The sequence below is a fragment of the Heterodontus francisci genome, chromosome 4 (assembly GCF_036365525.1).
Source record: "Heterodontus francisci isolate sHetFra1 chromosome 4, sHetFra1.hap1, whole genome shotgun sequence".
NCBI lineage: Eukaryota > Metazoa > Chordata > Chondrichthyes > Heterodontiformes > Heterodontidae > Heterodontus > Heterodontus francisci.
The window spans coordinates 82,161,413-82,174,954 of record NC_090374.1 but is presented as its reverse complement, the minus strand read 5'-3'; the positions used below and the strand labels follow the sequence as shown (position 1 = coordinate 82,174,954).

The window sequence follows — 13,542 nt, the reverse complement described above, 5'->3', positions numbered from 1 at the left end:
AGTATTCTTTTGTCTTTTTTTTTGGTAACGGAGCTCTAAAAAGAAAATCTCGATTTTTCGGTTAACCGTTGTGTGTGTGGGGGTGGGGGGGGGGTGGCGCTAAGGTAAAAGGGAACTTTCATATTTCAATCTGTGTGTTAATGCTTTGCTTTGTTACTGGTTATGTGCTGTTTTATAATAAACTGATAATTTTGTTGATTAAAGAAACCTGGTTGGGGTACTTTTAATTTGGGATAAAAATATAGAGTCTACGATTGACCGCATTGGTAACTGGGTAAACATTTAAATATATGTTGCAGCCGGAAGAGAAGTGAAACTAGAAAAACAATGTACTCCTCCTGCCTCGGTCGTAACAATCTTATATTCATGTCCACACATTCTAGAGCCCTCAATCACTGGAAATAATGGTTCTACCTATTCTGTCCCATTCCTTCATAATTTTAAACACCTCCAGAAAATCTATCAGTCACAGATGCATATGTCCATGACTATACCAGTAGGAAAATCTTTGTGGAGACAAAAATCACATCTTCACACTGATAACACCCTCCATCATATAGTGCAGCACTACCACCATGCTAAAGGGGATAGATTCAGAACAGATCTGGCAGCTCAAAACTGGGCATTCATCGGGCATTGTGGGCCATTAGCTGCAGCAGAATTGGAGTCATAAAGCTGGATTGTGTACTCGCGGCGAGACCCGCGTTGCCGTGATTACGCAACAAGCAGCCACTTTACATATTTAAAAGGCTGCCAGCCCTGCAGACAGCACACCATAACGCAGAGGTCACCCCTTCCCCATCCCCTATACCCAACAGAGTGCAGAGTTTACCCCTTCGCCACCTTGGTGGCGTGAGCTTTCCCTGCACAGGAAAATGAAGGCGCTTGAGTGTTGCACGTTGCATTGAAGTTCGGGAACTGAAGGCAAGCTGCCTGCGGTTTACATTTTAATTCAGGCAAAAATGTAATTTACATATACTAACTTGGGTCTCATCACAGAGTGGCAGAGGGGCCGCCACGAAGATCAGACCCGGCAATCGTAGCATCAGGTCCTATGGTGGCCACTGCTGCTCTGATTTTCCAGCCCCCCCCACTCCCCGCCACAGAACCAGACACTGGGCTGGGAACAAAATCCAGCCCATTGAGTCATTGTGACACAGAAGGCGGCCATTTGGCCGATTGAGTTCATGCCAGCTCTCAGTGAAGCAATCCAGTCAGTTCCATTCCCCTGCTCTATCCCCGTAGTCCTGCAAATATATTTTATCACAGAATCATAGAATGGTTACAGCATAGGAGGTGGCCATTCAACTTGCCGTGTCTGTGCTGGCTCTCTGAAGGAGCAATTCACCTAGTTCCACTTCCCTGCCTTCTCCCCATAGCCCTGCACATTCTTCCTTTTAAAAGGTAATAATCCAATTCCCTCTGGAATGCCTCCACTGAGCCTGCCTCCACCACACTCAGGCAGTGCTTTCCAGATCCTAACCACTCACTGTGTAAAAAAGCTTTTCCTCATGTTGCCATTGTTTCTTTTGAAAATTACTTTAAATCTGTGCCCTCTGGTTCTTGATCCTTCCACCAACAGAACAGTTTCTCTCCATCTACTTTGGTTAGACTTCTCATGATTTTGAATACCTCTATCAAATCTCTTCTCAACCTTCTCTTGTCCCTGGAACCATTCTCGTGAATCTTTTCTGCACCCTCTAACACCTTCACATCCTTCCTAAAGAATGGTGTTTTGAACTGGAAGCAATACTCCATTTGAGGCTGAATCTGTGTTTTAGACAAGTTTAACATAACTTTCTTGCTTTTGTACGCTATCCTCCTATTGATAAAGCCTGTATGCTTGATTTATAATTGATAAATGCTGTATGCTTTATTAACCACTCTCTCAACTTGTCCTGCCACCTTCAATGATTTATGCACAAAGACACCCACGTCGCTCTGCTCCTGCACCCCTTCCAGAATTGTACCCTTTAGTTTATATCATCTCTCCAAGTTCTACCAAAATGAATCAATTCACATTTCTCCGCCATTAAATTTCATCTGCCACTTGTCCGCCCATTTCACCAACCTTTCTATGTCCTCTTGAAGTTTATCACTATCCTCCTCATAGTTCAAAATACTTCCAAGTTTTGTATTGTCCGCACTTTGAAATTGAGACCTCGGTGTTAAGGGCAAGGTCATTATATATATGGAAGAGCAAGGGTCCTAAAAACGACCCCTGGGGAACTCCATTATAAATCTTTCTCCAGTCTGAAAAACATCCGTGAACCACTACTCTCTGTTTCCTGTCGCTCAGCCAATTTTGTATCCATGTTGCTACTATCCTTTTTATTCCACGAGTTCCAACTTTGCTCACAAGTCAGTTGTGCGGAACTTAATCTAATGCCTTTTGGAAATCCACGTACACCACATCAACAGCATTGCCCTGAACAACCCTCTCCATTAGCTCAGCAAAAAACTCAAGCAAATTAGTGAAACGTGATTTTCCCGTAATAAATCCGTGGTGGCTTTCCTTAATTCCCCACATTTATCCAAGTGACTATTAATTTTGTTCAGAATCATTGTTTCTAGAAACTTCCCCACCACTGAGGTTAAACTGGCCTGTAGTTGCTGGGCTTATCTGTACACCCTTTTTTGAACAAGGGTGTTACATTTGCAATTCTCCGCTTCTCTGGCACCACCCGAGTACAAGGAAGATTGGAAATTTATGGTCAGTGCCTCCGCCATTTCCACTCTCATTTACCTCTGTATTCTTGGATGCATCTCATCTGGTCCTGGTGTCTTATCAACTTTAAGTACAGACAGCCTAACCAATACCTGCTCCTTATCAGTTTTCAACACTTCAAGTGCCTTAACTACCTCCTCCTTCACCATGACCAGCATCTTCTTCCTTTGTAAAGACAGAAGCAATGTATTTGTTCAATACCTCAGCCATATCCCCTGCCTCCATGCGTAAATCCCCTTTTTGGTCTCTAATCAGCCTTACTCCTCCTTTTATGAACCTTTTACTATTTATATGCCTATAGAAAGAAGACTTTTGGATTCCCTTTTATGTTTGCTGCCAGTCTCTTCTCATGCCCTCTCTTTGCTTCTCTCATTTGTTTTATTCAATTCCTCTCTAAACCTTCTATATTCAGCTTGGTTCTTGGTTGTATTATTCACCTAACATCTGTCATAAGCACACCTTTTCTTCTTCATCTTAATCTCTATCTCTTTTGTCATCCAGGGAGCTCTCGATTTGTTTGCCCGACCTTTCCCCTTCGTGGGAACATACCTTGACTGTGTTTGAAAGCTCTCTTCTTTAAAGGCAGCTCATTGTTCAGTTACAGTTTTGCCTGCCAACCTGTGATTCCAATTTCACAGAAATGTTATAGCATAGAAGGAGGCCATTCGGCCCATCGTGTCGGCACTGGTTCTGAGTGAGCAATTCACTGAGCGTCATTCCTCCGCCTTCTCCCCATAACCCTGCACATTCATTTACAGATAACAGTCTAATTCCCTTTTGAATGCTTCAATTGAATTTCCCATCACCACGCTCTCTGGCAGTCCTTTCCAGATCCTAACCACTTATTGCGTGAAGAAGTTTTTCCTCATGTCGCCATTGTTTCTTTTGCCATTTACTTTCAATCTGTGCCCTCTCGTTCTTGATCTTTTCACAAGTGGGAACAGTTTCTCCCTATCTACTCTGTCCAGATCCCTGATGATTTTGAAAACCTCTATCAAATCACCTCTCATCCTTCTCTTCTCCAAGTAAAAGAGTCCCAACTTCTCCAATCTATCTTCGTAATTGAAGTTCCTCATCCCTGGAACCATTCTTGTGAATCTTTTCTGCACTCGCTCCAATGTCTTCACATCTTTCCTTAAATATGGCCTGGCATATCCCTCACTCTACCATTACAATACTCCAGTTGAGGCCGAACCAGTGTTTTATACAAGTTTAACGTAACCTCCTTGTTTTTGTACTCTATGCCCCCATTAATAAACCCGAGGATATACTATATGCTTTATTAACCGCTCTCTTAACCTGTCCTGCCACCTTCAATGACTTATGCACATATACACCCAGGTCCCTCTGCTCCTGCACCCCCTTTGTTTTATATTGTCTCTCCATGTTCTTCTTACCAAAATGAATTACTTTACACTTCTCCGAATTGAACTTCACCTACCACTTGTCCATCCATTCCTCCAACTTGTATATGTCCTTTTGAAGTTCCACACTATCTTCCTCACAGTTCACAATGCTTCCAAGTTTATCTGGGTCAGATTCATTCTTACCCATTGAAGTTGGCTTTCCCCCAGTTAATTATTCTTTTTCATAGCCAACCTAAACCTTATGGTACAACCATCACGGTCCTCTAAATGTTCCCCGACTGACACTTGATCCATCTGGCTGGCCTCACACCCTAGAACCAGGTCCAGCAATGCCTCCTCTCATTGGATTGGAAACATACAGCTGTAGAAAATTGTTTTTTGTATTGAATTGCATTCTCCCACATTTTTAACCTCATGGCCTGGCATAATCCCTCACTCTACCATTACCATCAAGTTAGGGGACCAACAATGGTTCATTGAAGAATGTAGAAGAGCATGCCAGGAATAGCATCAGCCATACCTCAAAATGACATGTCAACCTGGTGAAGCTACAACACAGAACTCCACGTGTGCTAACCAGCAGAAGCAGCATGGTAAACATGCGATCCCACAACCAATGGATCAGATCAAATCTCTTCAGTCCAACCACATCCAGTTGTGCAAGGTAGTAGACAATTCAACAACTAATGGGAAGAGGGGGCTTCCACTGGGACCCAACAACATTCCAGCTGTTGTACTGAAGGCTGAAGCGCTCCAGAACTAGCTGCACCCTTAGCCAAGCTGCAACCCTGGCAACTACTCAACAAAGTGGAAAATTGCCCAGGTATGTCCTGTCCACAAAAAGCAGAACAAATCCAATCCAATCAGTAAAGCGATAGAAGGTGTTGTCCACATTACCAATGCTCAGTTTGTGTTCCACTAAGGGCACTCTGCTCCAGACCTCATTACAGCTTTGGTCCAAACATGACTGAAGAGCTGAATTCCATATGTGAGGTAAGTGTGACTGCCCGCGGCATCGAGGCAGCATTTGACAGAGTGTGGCATCAAGGAGCTCTCACAAAATTAATATCAATGGGAATCAGGGAGCAAACTCTCCACTGGTTGGAGTTATACCTAGCACTAAGGAAGATGTTTCTGGTTGTTGGAGGTCAATCATCTCAGTCCCAGGACTTTGCTGCAGGAGTTCCTCAGCACAGTGTCCTGGCCTCAGCCATCTTCAACTGTTTTATTAATGACCTTCCCTCCAACATCAGGTCAGAAGTGGGGATGTTCGATGACTGAACTGTGTTCAGTACTATGCGCAACTCCTCAGATACTGAAGCAGTCCATGCCCTCGCGCAGGAAGACCTATACAACATTCAGGCTTGGACTGATAAGCAGCAAGTAACATTCACGTCTCAGAAGTGCCTGTCAATGGCCACCTCGAACAGGAGAGTCTAACCACCTCCCCTTGACACTCAACCATGTTACTAAAGCTAAACCCACTACCATCAACATCCTGGAGGTTAGCGTTGAAAGGAAACTGAACTGGACAAGCCATATAAATACTGTAGCTACAAGAGCAAGTCAGAGGCTGGGTATTCTGTGGCGAGTGACCCACCTCCTGAATCCCCAGAGCCTTTCCATCATCTGCAAGGCACAATTCAGGAGTGTGATGCAATACTCTCCATTTGAGTACAGCTCCAACAACGTACACCATCTAGGACAAATCAGCCCACTTGATTGGCACCCCATCCACCACAAACAAATATTCACTCCCATGGCAGGAATGTGTACTATCAAGATGCATTGCAGCAACTTGCCAAGGTTTCTTTGACAGCACCTTCCAAACCCATGACCTCTACCCTTAGAAGGAAAAGGACAGCAGACACATGGGAACATCAAGTTCCAACATCTGCAAGTTCCTCTCCAAATTTCACACCATTGCCGTTCCTTCACTGTCGCTGGGTCAAAATCCTGGAACTCCCTCCCTAACAGCACTGTGGGTGTACATAAACCACATAAACTGCAGCAGCAATTAGGATGCACAATAAATGCTGGCCTTGTCAACAATAACCACAGTCCATGAAAAAAATGCTTAATTTTCTCTGTTCTAATGAAAATAGTCTCAATCTTTCAAAGTCATTATTAGTATTTCCTCATAGCAGGCATTATCCCAATAAATCCACACTGTACTCTGTCTATTGACTCAAGATGCTTCATATAGTGTGGAGCCCAAAACTGTGCACAGTACTCCAACTATGGTCTTACTAAGCCTTTATATAGACTTCACCATTAGAATAGTATTTTATATTCTATATTTCTTGTCATGCAGTTCAGTATTCATTGGCTATTTTTAATCACCTTACCCGCTTGAGGTGCTGCATTCATGTTTTGTGAAGCAGAACTCCAAACTTCTCTGCTCTTCTGCATCACCCAGCAGATGTGCTGCCATTGGATACACTGAGGATCCATGGAGGTCCAGATTTCATTCCACACAAATCAGAAGGACTCCCTACACTATCACTCGTTTGTGTCTAAAGAATGTGCTAGTCTCAAACTTCCATGAACATTAATCCTAAAGAAAAATTAAACTCCTCTCATTCATTTCACCTAAGTATTAATTTTAGGGGAAAAGACTCCTGTCCAATCGCAACCCTAAAGGCTGAACTTCCAATGGTGCTGAATGCCTGCCAAGGCTAAACTCAACTCTTCTGCCCACTCATGTGCCACTGGCATCTCAGAGCTCAAGGCGGAAGGAATGGTTTTGGAACGATGGATGTTATCAGCGCCATCATAACCTTATTCCTCTTTAAACAATTCTACATAAATTTTCATGAAGGCAACTTTCTTGCAGGTCTGCAGGTATAGGTTGACTAAATCAATTTAACTATGAATCTACAAAAGACCTATTACTTAACCCTTGATTACCCAAGGAATAACCTCAGCACCAAATACTTATTCCAGTTCGTGTAACAGCAATAACATCAAATATTAATTATGAATCTATTACACATTTAGTAATTGAAATTCACACTACCTTCTGGAGCTGGAAATCAGGAAAAATATCACAAAGGTCAAAAGGTTAAAAAAAAAATGGCCCTGCTAGATTTTTCCCAATAAATGATTCTGATTTTAAGGGTAGAAAGGTTTGGAATGCACCATTTTTAACATGCGAAATGGCATACCTTTATAGGAGTGCAATGTGGTCAAATGTGTAGTTGACTGGTAGTGTCCATAGCCAGGTGTTCGTTAAAAGGGCGACTGATATGCCTGTCCTTTAAAATATCTCACACATACAAGTATCTATAGCTTGCTTGAAAATAAATGTGACTTCATTATCAGCTGCCGGTATTATGTTTTATTTCTTAATAACCAATTTCCACTTATTACGCTCCCACTGCATTATATTTTTAGCATTATTACGCATCACATCCATGATGTAACCCCTCAGCGTACCCAACAGGTTAGGAAAGCAATAGTGTAAAATACACCCTCTATTTCTCACTTCCGGCTATTCTTTTAAATGAGCAATCACGAATTCTATATGTCTACTTAATTATTCACAGAACACTTACACGAGCCTAATCGCAATCACAATTATACTTAAATCCCATTCTTTATCAAATTTTGTAATAGTACAGAGTACTTATGATGAGCAGTGAAACGAGCAGCGTTTCCTCATTCAGCCAGACTTTGAATGCTATTGAATTTATTGGGCCAGCCTCACGTAATAAAACCTCCGTAACCGCCTCCTATTTCTAAACAGTCGTCACAGCCAAATACAAAATAAAAAATGTTGGAATAAATAATTTTAAGAGATTTTCAGCCCACTTGGTCAAATATTTACCGGTAGATACTCCGCCCAGAAAGATCCGAATCTGCAAATGCTGACCGACAATATTTTTCAATGTTCACACGATGAGAGTGAGCGTTCAGTCATCAAACTCCAGTATCTCATATCTGCTTCCTTTTTTCTCAGTGACCCAACCTTAGACCAAGGCAGCTGGACATCCCTACAGGCAGCCGGCGAACCAAGCTGGTCAATTTCTTAGTTAATTTCAACCCATTCATCTCTACCTCTTTGATGCCCTCGCATCAGAATTGAGAACATTTATAAAACATCTCTACAGCATGAATCAGTTCGGGTTTTGTTATTTTAAAAATAAAGTTGGGTGGGGAAGCAAAATTAAACCAACCTGTTTCCGAATTGCTACGATATGGATCGGATCCCAGTTCTGCTACCGAACCGGTGACCGCGAAAATGCTGTAATCAGGAAGAAAAGAGATTGAGTTCAGTTGTGGCGGTGGAGAGCTCCCGGATCCGTCACATGATCCTGATGCAAAAGACATGGCAGCGCCTAGGAATTGCACTGTTATAATGCATTAAACCGCACCAACACGTGGGATTTAGGATGATTTTAATATTTTTGGAAATGTTTAATGAGTAGGCAGTTTCTAATGTTACCCAGTTACTTGTAATTAGAACTACAATATTCTGTTGCAAGGCGAGAACCAGAAATTTCAAATGAATTCATTGTGTTACAGTGCTGGACATTATATCCTCACTGCCACCCGCACCCCCCACCCCAATATGGTTTAGAATAGATCAAGCTGAAATGTGGGAAGGGAAAGTATATTTCAAGTGGGACTTGATAATTCATAATTAGAAGTCATGAGCGAGGAATATCCAGCGTAATGAATGGGTTGTACACGTGGATATCCTATATGGATAGTGCACATCCCTGTTTATAAGACGTATTAACTAATTAAAATACTAATTTACATTCAAGAATTTTGCAAGTAGATTAATGGAAACTGACTGTGATAGAAAGAGGCCATTCAGCCTATTGTGCCTGTGCTGGCTCCTTGAAAAAACAGTCCTGCTTCCTCCAACAAACCAGTTTTTTGTTTGCAATCCTGTAAGCTCCTGGCCTCAAATACCAGTCTAACTCTTTTTTTAATATAGAATAAGCTTCCACTACCCTTTCAGGTAGCACATTCCAGATCTTAACAGCTGAAAAAAACCTCATCTACCTTCTAGATCTTTTGCAAATGATTTTAAACCTGTGATCTCCAGTTTATGATCAACTCGCCAGATATTTTCTCTATCAAAACCACTCATCATCTTGAAAACCTCTGGTGCTTAACCTAATTCCTCTGCTAACAGCAACCTGCTGACGGGGAGTAAAAAAATCATTCCTGAGGATTTTGAGCACTACTTAAAGATATATCACTTCTTACTGTTCACGTGCTCCTGAAGATTTGAGAGGACTTTTAAAACATACCCAAAGTCTTTCTGGGACACTTTGTCAAAACTTCACCGATACTCTCATCAACATTTATTTTGGAAATTTTGAGGATTTCACTACTCTATCTTAACGGACACCTTATAGGAGTCACCAGGAGAAAGGGAGTGCTTGCTTATCACATGTGGTTAGGGGCCCGCTTTGGTCTGCAGGAGGATGAGGCCAGGCAGAGCAGCACCAGCTGCTGCAGGAGGGGGGGACTGGAAGGAAAAGTAAAATCCTTTCCCCACCTGCAGATACAGAACATCCCTTCTGCTCTGGACCTCTGCTGCCACTTCTGAGAACCCGTGCATCCTCTCTTAGTCCCTGAGCTATCCTAAAACATGCTGCTATGCAGCAGCCAGCCACACCCCACCAATTCAACCATGTCAGGACCCAGAAATGGTCCTGATGCTGGAAACTTTTATGAGTGGACAGTTGTGTCCTATGAGGGCAATTTCTGATAGCTTCTTCAGGCACTAAGAAGCCTCCAAGATAGGGTCTTGAGCTGAATCATCAATGTAGCCTGCAGTTAGTGTAAGGCGCCATCGTGGTAAAGGAATCAAAGTATGCACTAAGAATGGTTCAGTTTATTGCTCCCTTCTAATCTTTTCTTGTAACCTCTTTTTGACCCCATATTAATTTTTTCAATTGCCTCCTGTACTTCCCATAATCTTCCTGGTTATTAACTGAATCTTGCTAACATTTATCATAAGCCTCATTTTTCAAGTAAACTTTCTTTTCCTTTTTCATTCAGAGTGCATTAGCTAAGGATGCTCATTCTGCCTTTTCTCTTCAAAGGAATATGCCTAGTTAACACCTAAGCTACATATTCCCTAAATGTCCTCCATTGATCAGTTATTGCTTTAGCCAGCAATTGCCTTTCTAATCCACCTGTGCTAGGTCGGTTCTTAAATCACTGAAATTAGCTCTTCCCCAGTTCAGTCTCTTTCCATAATTACTCTAAACCGAAAAATATTGTGGTCACTGTAGCTAGATCAGAGATTCTCAACTTCTCAGGCCCACCTCCAGCATTATAAAAAATCCAGGAACCCATGTAACACAAGTATGTTTTTTGTATAAAAATTGTTATGCAATTAAACATTTATATTTCTGTTTTACTTAATGTGACAAAAAAATTGATTACATAATCTCCAGTGCAGTACAGAGGCAGTGCTGCATTGAGGGAGGTTGGAAATTAGAGAAGTGAATGATGAGCTTTTATATCCTGCCAACAGAGTGAAGGATGTCTCGAAAAAGCCTTCCTTAAAAGCACTATTCGCCACACTGGTATAGAATTAAGAGATATTCCTCTTTACAGATACTCAGTTTGGTGAATTTCTATGCACTGATATTAAAGACCTGATTAACTTAAGTTAGCAGGCAATTTTGGAATCAATCTTGCATTAGTGTTGGGGTATTCAACAAGTTCTTTCTTGAGTGAAAGAATCTCAAAATGCTTGTGATATTTAACGTTACATTTTTAAATGAGTAAAACTAACATACACAGTTAAAATGATTCAAAACTCAATCATATTAAACCCATTCCCTTCAATCGATAACTGGAAATTAGATGCAATATTATTTATCCACTACCATCAGGGACAAACTAACACAGGATATGACCTGAACTAGGCTGCAATCCCAGCATTATTGGCGCCCACCACTGTAAAGAGGAAGCTCTCCTTTGGTGACTATTGGCTCTTCATTAAATGAATTGAGGAAATCCATTATATTTTTGATGCTGCTGGTGATAACCTCAATATACTCCCTGCTGGTCGAGTCCTGAATCACTCTACTCAGCAAGGTCTTAAGCACAATGCCTCTGGCCAGACCGCACCCATAGTCACTGCACTGATTGAACAGGTGAGGCAAAGCCAAAGTGCCACAAGATTAGTTGCATCTAACCCAGAAGTTTGAGTTAGGCAAAAAATCATTGGTGAGGAGGGCAGCGGATTGAGATGATGAATGAAATAAGAGTTTCTATTGATTTTTTGGTGGATCCCTTGAAACGGTCTCTCAGACTCCAGGAGGCTGCGGATTCCCAGTTGAGAACCCCGAGCTGTGGCATTAAGGAGCCTGCGCAAAATTGAAGTCAATGGGAATCGGGGGAAAACTCTCCACTGCTTGGAGTCATACCTAGCACAAAGGAAGATGGTTGTAGTTGTTGGAGGCCAAACACCTAAGCCCAGGACATCACTGCAGGAGTTCCTCAGGGTAGTGTCCCAGGCCCAACAATCTTTAGCTACTTCATCAATGACTTTCCTTCCATGATAAAGTCAGATGTGGGGATATTCTCTGATGATTGCACAGTATTCAGTACGACTTGTGACTCCTCTATACTGAAGCAGTCCGTGTCCACATGCAGCAAGATCTGGACAACAGTCAGGCTTGAGCTGATATGTAGCACAAATGTTATTTGCCACTTAACTGCCAGGCAATGACCATCTCCAATGTGAGGGAATCAAACCATCTCCCCTGGACATTCAATGGCATTACCATCACTGAATTCTGAGGGTTACCAATGGCCAGAAACGGAACTGGACCAGCCACATAAATACTGTGGTGACAAGAGCAGACTAGAGGCTGGGAATTCTGCAGAAAATCATTCAGCTCCTGACTCCCCAAAGCCTGTCCACCATCTGCAAGGCACAAGTCAGAATTGTTAGAGAAGACTTTCCACTTGGTTGGATGACTGCAGCTCCAACATTCAAGAAGCTTGACGCTATCCATGACAAAGCAGCCTGCTTGATCGGCACTCCCTCCAACACCGACGCAGTGGCATCAGTGTGTGCCATATACAAGATGCAATGCAGCAAATCAACAGCACCTTGCAAACCGGCAACCTCTACTACCTAGAAGGACAAGGGTAGCAGACGCATGGGAACACCGCCACCTCTAAGTCACAAACCATCCTGACTTGGAACTATATTGCCATTGCTTCACGGTCATTGGGTCAAAAACCTGGAACTCCTTAACAGGACTGTGGGTGTACCAACACTGGATGTCTAGCAGCAGTTCAAGGCAGCGACTCACCACCACCTCAAGGGCAATTAGGGACGGGCAACAAATGCTGGGGCTTGTCAGCTACGGTCACGTCCCATGAAATAAAAAAACTAGATGATCTACCACTGTCACACACCAATTGCCCTACTTCATTTCCCAGACCAGAGCCAACACTGCTTCCTTCCTTGTTAGACAGGAGATATACTGACTGAGAAAGTACACTTGTACAAATATCAGATATTTCTCTCCTTCCCTATCCTTAGCACTGTGTGTTTCCCAGTCTATATTAGGTTATTTAAAGTGTCGTAATATTGCTATTCCATTTTGTAACATGCCGTTGAAATTTGCAAACAAATTTACTCATCTACCACCGTCTCTGTGTTCGAACGTGACAAAATTCCCAGCAATTTCATAGCTCCCTTCTGTTCCTCAACTCAAGCCAAATAGATTCAGTCCTAGAACTATCTCGTATATCCTTTCTATTTAGAACTGCATCGTTCTTAATCAAAAGAAGAAATGCTGGAAATACTCAGCAGGTCTGGCAGCATCTGTGGAGAGAGAAGCAAAGTTAACACTTCAGGTCAGTGGCCCTTCTTCAGAACATAGGAAGATAAGAACAGGAGTAGGCCATTCAGCCCCTCAAGCCTGTTCCGCCATTCAATGAGATCATGGCTGATCCGCGGCCTAACTCCATATACCTGCCTTTGGCCCATATCCCTTAATATTTTTGCTTAACAAAAATCTATCTATCTCAGATTTAAAATTAACAACTGTTCTACATTCAACTGCTGTTTGTAGGAGTGAGTTCCAAACCTCTACCATCCTTTGCGTGAAGAAGTGCTTCCTAACATCACTCCTGAACGGTCTGGTCCTAATTTTTAGACTATGGCCCCTAGTTTTAGAATCTCCAACCAATGGAAATAGTTTATCTTTATCTAGCCTGTCTTTTCCTGTTAATATCTTGAAGATTTCAATCAGATCACCCCTTAACCTTCTAAATTCTAGTGAAAACAGGCCTAATTTGTGTAATCTCTCCTCATAACTTAACCCCTGTAGTCCAGGTATGATTCTTGCAAACCTACGTTGCACTCCCTCCAAGGCCAATATATCCTTCCTAAGGTGTGGTGCCCGGAACTGCTCACAGTACTCCAAGTGGGGTCTAACCAGGGTTTTG

General features: G+C 42.4%; 1 protein-coding gene across 3 annotated transcripts in view; it reads right to left on the bottom strand.

Annotated features, from left to right (window-relative positions):
• The window catches only part of macir (macrophage immunometabolism regulator), a 32,400-nt gene extending 24,012 nt beyond the window's left edge, over positions 1-8,388 (bottom strand). For 2 of the 3 annotated variants that reach the window (XM_068029779.1, XM_068029777.1), the window contains exon 1: positions 8,274-8,388. The gene's annotated coding sequence lies outside the window, so the exon portion shown is untranslated. Of the gene's footprint in view, positions 1-7,924; positions 8,163-8,273 lie in introns of those variants that run through there. The other variant, XM_068029778.1, reaches the window with a different exon arrangement.
• Positions 8,389-13,542: the final 5,154 nt, after the last annotated feature.